The 5,000-nt window shown below is 38.7% G+C and overlaps 1 pseudogene; it reads left to right on the top strand.

The window, feature by feature from the left end:
* The first annotated feature begins 4,851 nt into the window (after positions 1 to 4,851).
* LOC137980801 (uncharacterized) overlaps positions 4,852 to 5,000 on the top strand; it is a 1,907-nt pseudogene continuing 1,758 nt past the window's right edge.

Raw genomic sequence — 5,000 nt, 5'->3', positions numbered from 1 at the left:
AACAATACAATTGCTAAGGTAATATTGTGATTATAATGGTCATCAATGTGGCGTGAAAATGGCGAGGTGGCCTCCACTTTTTCTTTCGACTTTTTAACATTAATAATCTAATTATCAATTAGACAAAGTTCACGGAAATTTAAGACGTTCCTTTTTACAATGAATCGCCTAGGCAGATTAGCACTTAGCTTGCGCTTTAATCATTTTGTTTCTGCATGCGTCATCCACAACTAAAAGGACACGCCAATTCGCGCTTAAAAAGGCATTAGCATGCAGAGGCTTATCTCACTGATTTCGCTTATTAAAATCGGGCATATCTCGCATGCAACGTTAGCAAAGAAACATTCTCAATTTGTGTACTTAGCGGACGGTACTGTATGAGTGTGAAAAGTAATTACCTTCGTTAAGGTGTCTTGTAACATGTGCCTTAAGGGGTGTGATCTTTCGGTCACAAACGTCTTTGCCACTGTTCGCCTCACTAATGCTGTAGTTCTTTGACGTCAGCTGTCCTTTATGAACAGCTCCATGGTTACGAGAAGCCGCTGTGGGGATGGGGTAAGTGTTGTAATGACTGTACTCATCGGGTGGAGTTAATTTGACATCGGACCCAAGCTCCGTGTCTTCACAGGTCATCAGTTGCAGTTAAATTCATCAGCTATCGTGGAAATTGAAGCAGAAAATGCTCATTTCCAGCCAAGTGCGTGGGGTTTTTTGACGATGAAACATTCACGGAGGTTCGCAAATGATGTGGCTTTAGCTTTGCGTGAAAAAAACTTGGCTGGGATGGATTTTCGAGTCGCAAACCGCCTCTGAGCTGACAACGGTCGGAATCGTAGTGTGCAGCCTTAACTTCGTCTTAGAACATTGAAAACACTGAAAACACAGAATTCTTAAAACGGTGTAATAAGCTCTAAAAGGCACAAGAATACACCAGAGGTGAGTCACTTTTATTCACTTTATTGAATGAAAGTTAAATTGAGCATTTTTTAGGCTTTATAAGAGACAGTATTTGATTTCCCATACAAAGTCTTATAACACGTTTAAATTCTCAACGTCTGTCTGTAGTGACGCGAGCTTGGGCTGCCTATGATCAGAGCTGCATTGTGAAAACAGCTTCTCAAAAAAATGTCTTTTAGATTTGGGGCGATTTGCACAAGTTGATGAACAATGCATTCCAGTACCGAACATGCTGCAAACCAATCTTGGTTGCACGTTTCAAAATGTGGATAAACTACTGCACCCTGGGCAAAAGAAACAAGTAAATATAAATAAATACTCATAAAATTGAACATGTTAAAAACCGAATTTGCACATGCAAAACGGTAAATACCTGGAACTCAGTTTCATCTATTTCTACTTTTGTTATGCAGACTGACACATGCCAGCTGATACCCTTTTTGCCAGGAATACCAGAATAGCAGCATATCGCTAACCACTAACTGCTAACGGCTTCTAGCTGAAAAAGTAGCTTTTAGCTGTCCAAGATTATACTGAAATTCAACTGTAAACGTGCGCCTGCAGAATAAGCCACAAATGCTTCTCTTACTGGGGAGGTGACAGGAAAAATTTGAACATGCACCATAAAAGTTTTCAAAAAAGATGAATAACTTCAAAAGACGTGTGGTTACCCCTACATTATATGTTATGAAATTGAAGTGGCAAGCCTATTAAACACGAGATTAGTTTCTGGTTAAGGGGAAAAGCTATTTAGATTGTATTTTAGCTAAACCAGAGGAAGGCTGTCAGAGACGCTGAAAGCGCTGTTGCAAAGATTTTGTCATTAAAAGCATACCAAAAATGGCTTTTATGTGACAACTTACCATGTAGTTTTAAGATCTATATAAACATGTTAGCTTTTCTGTATGTAAAGGCGAATCCTAAGGAAATCTGTGAGGAAATATCCTTTCCTTTTTTTTTCAGAAAAATGCTAATGTCAGTATATTTGTTGAGATTCAAGGATAATTATCTTTAAAAAAAAAAAAAAAGTGTAGCTACCCCATTTTTCTTTGTGGATGCCAATAGCCCTTACGTCGATCTACTTTTTCCGCATGGTCCTAATCTGGAAAAAAAAAAACAACTTTGTATCTAGTAGGCACCGTCCTTAATTAAACTTTTAATGGTTACCAAACCGGCGTCTAGTGACATGTACCGAAAATTCATGTACCCAGTGCATTGGCACTTGCTTATCTGTAACAGATAAGCAAGTCTAATCCAGCAATGATATCATTAGGAGCTTTCTTAGAATCTAGGCATCGATCACACTACATACAATGGTCATGGTCACAGGCTGACTTGAAGTGAGTATCATCGGATAATAGGGCGAAGCGTATGCAGTGATCAGCACAGGGACTTTCCTCCAAGACGTGCAATTTGTAATCGGCCTTTGTTTCGGGCTATCAACCCACTGAAGGGATGACCCTACATGAAAACAAAACAATTTCGTCTACTAACCAGCGTCCAGCCTCCCCAAGGACGAAATATCATGAAGAGCAAAGAAGTAATTGCGAGAGAGGATCACAGTGGCTAGAGGAAAAGGACATAAAAGTCTCTGTCACAGAATCATTCCTCCGGCTACATCTTTTCGCTCTCCACAATATGGAACACGCTATACGGATTTAGAACAACAGCACACTGTTAGACTCAACTCTGAATGTCAAAGATTGTAAAGTTATTTAACCCATTGATTCCCACGGGTTCCCCATTGACGAGTAAAATCGTCTGGCATTAGACAGAGTAAAATACTAACTCTAGCTGCTTTAGGCGGGTTTAGGCCCGTTTGGACGTCAAAGGGTTAAAAACCTACCAAGGGAAGCCATTGTAGAATGTTTTCCAAGATATCAAAAGCTGATGCTCCTTCGCTTGTAACATAATCCTGCAAGGCCCTTCTTCTGTCAGGCTGCAGAAATCTGTGACAAATAGCATTTAAAAACGTTATACGTAAAAAAATTGCGACTAGTCAAAACTCGGTTTTGCTTATCACTTCATGCATGCCGCAATACACAGCATTAAAATGCACATTAAAGTAACAGGTATTTCTGGCTTACCAGGAATTTTGCATTCGTTATCGCAATTCAAAGTTACTATGACGCTATAATGCATGACTTTCCATCTTGTCTATCAAACTGTATATTTTACCTTTAAGATAGAAAACAGTGTTGAACTATCAAGAGGATAAAAGTCCACTTCACGGCAGTATGACTGGTACAGCTTGACCATTCTGGAACTGATTAAGGTTCGTACTATATCAGGCACCTCGATGGATTCACCGGTTGACATCTTAAGCTTTCTTGTACCAAATGCAACATCTTGAAGATAGTGCGGGCTACTAATAAAATCCAAGAAATGGTCAACTTTTTCCTCATCCAACTGATAACGTACTAAGGGCTCTCTTTCTTCAGAGACTCCTGACCAATCCTCCATGTCGTCAGACCTGGTACCATAGATTTTAACTTCGATTTACTGTAGTGTTGCGCAAAGATGGATAAAATCGACATTTTTCTGTACCATGATGTCGCTCCTTCGTACAATGAAACTAGGGTCACAACAATCTTATTTTCAGGGCTTGGCTCTTTAGTTGTGGAAAGCATAGTGATCCGAGTAAGCAACTCATCTGATTGTCCAGAGGCAATACACTCCAAAGCTGCATTACAACTTCACATCGATTTAAGTGTGTCATTCAGAAATGGGTGATACCGCTGGATTTTGAAACCTTGTTTCTTTAAATTTTTTTTCAAACGAGGGCAATTTGTTGGCTGTAAAAAAAAGGTTTTAAAGAGTTTCTTTGGTTGAGAATTGTAATGTCAGGACGTCTCCTGAGCAGCCGACTGAAATTATTCCCTACGAGTTGTTTAATGAATTTCACTTTCTTCTTAAAATAAATCAAATGAAACCTCGATTTTTAATATTTCTGGAACACTGAGCGTCCTAAGTTATTTAGAATGATATTTGAAGCTAGAAGAAATATTATTTTTGCCCGTGAAACATCCGTAATGACCTACACAATTCGAGATCATTCCGATAAGCGCATGTTTGATCACGCGTTTAATTTTTAAACTGAAATTTGAAATGATTTTTAAAGAAAAGATGTAGTCTGACATTCGACAGCTTTCAATACTGTTGTATGAATCGACTTGAGATGCATTTCGCGAACAATTTCGAGAATTGGCATGTGTGAGAGCCCGCTGCACTCGCATTTCACTTTCTTAGTCAATTAAAGATAAGTTGTCTGTGCCGATTGTAATGCTGAAACTAATTTCCTATTGTTTTTCACGGATCGAAACAAAAGGAGTATTCCTTTATTATTCAAACTGTCAAAACAGGATATAAAAAGCCCGCATAAAGACTATTAACTTGATTTAAGAGCGATCGTTATAGATTTCACTGTTGGCGAAAAAAATCTAAGCCGTAGATCAGTTAGAGAAGAGAATTGATTAATATTAAAGCTCATTCTTCGATGATAAACAAAAGAAAATTGTCACACATTTTGTCAAAGGGTCTTCATTTCTCTATTCTAATACTCGTTTACTCTATCTCTAAAACTTCAATAATTGAAAATTTTTCAGGTATTTTTGGGTCGTCTTCTGAGCGAGTGGAGTTTTCTGTCTGAAGCAAAAGTGCCAATCGATAGTCAATGTTTTATTCATCACGCGACAATATGTTCAGGAATTGGGGATATTATAAATGGTAGCAAAGACAATCAGAAATATAGAAATAGCTGTTATTACAGTAGAGCCCACATTTCAGCGGTGTTAGTTTCAGAGCGCGCAGAAGCGAGGCTTTCGGGTCAACTTTTGATCAAGACACAGGGAAGAGTCTAGTAAGAGATTTGGCGTGCAAAATGCGCAAAAAATAATGAGTTCCCATCCAGAATTTATGTTTTTCTCAGAAGAAGAGAAACTACAGCTGTTAAATGGAAGCTGCCCTCGCCATCTGACAGAGCCTACGCTGAAAACGGGGCTTTCTTATCGTGTAGGGACAGCAAAAGATGGTTCTGCTTCAAG

The sequence above is a fragment of the Montipora foliosa genome, chromosome 12, assembly GCF_036669935.1.
Source record: "Montipora foliosa isolate CH-2021 chromosome 12, ASM3666993v2, whole genome shotgun sequence".
In the NCBI taxonomy this organism is placed as follows: Eukaryota; Metazoa; Cnidaria; class Anthozoa; order Scleractinia; family Acroporidae; genus Montipora; species Montipora foliosa.
The sequence above is the reverse complement of the archived record's forward strand: the minus strand, read 5'-3'. Positions and strand labels throughout refer to the sequence as shown.